Consider the following 360-nt stretch of genomic DNA (forward strand, 5'->3'; position numbering starts at 1 on the left):
CTGTATAAAAAAGGATATGGGTGAATAAGTGAGCTCAGGTAGACCTTGTAATTGATGACTAAACACTTGTGGAAGCATATATGCAGAAGATACTCAAACAGTCATTGCAATCAGTGCATGTTCCCAGTGTCAAATTAAAGCTAGAAACCTCTAACATATGTCTACTAACTGATTCCCCATTTGACAATAAATTGTCAAGGAGATACATAAGCTCTATCTTACTAGAATATACATGGCAAAGGCATGTTGACCTATGTCATATAGCAAAGTATGGAGACCAAGATATCGCTTGATGAACAAATCTATCGAACTTGATAAGCAATATGGGGCATAACTTTTCACTTTTTGCATATGTACTGT

At 35.8% G+C, this 360-nt stretch overlaps 1 protein-coding gene across 1 annotated transcript in view; it reads right to left on the reverse strand.

Moving 5' to 3' along the window:
- LOC119585635 (soluble calcium-activated nucleotidase 1-like) overlaps positions 1–360 on the reverse strand; it is a 13,438-nt gene that overhangs the window by 9,850 nt on the left and 3,228 nt on the right. The window lies entirely within an intron of this gene.

This window comes from Penaeus monodon, chromosome 20, assembly GCF_015228065.2.
Source record: "Penaeus monodon isolate SGIC_2016 chromosome 20, NSTDA_Pmon_1, whole genome shotgun sequence".
NCBI classification, from domain to species: Eukaryota; Metazoa; Arthropoda; class Malacostraca; order Decapoda; family Penaeidae; genus Penaeus; species Penaeus monodon.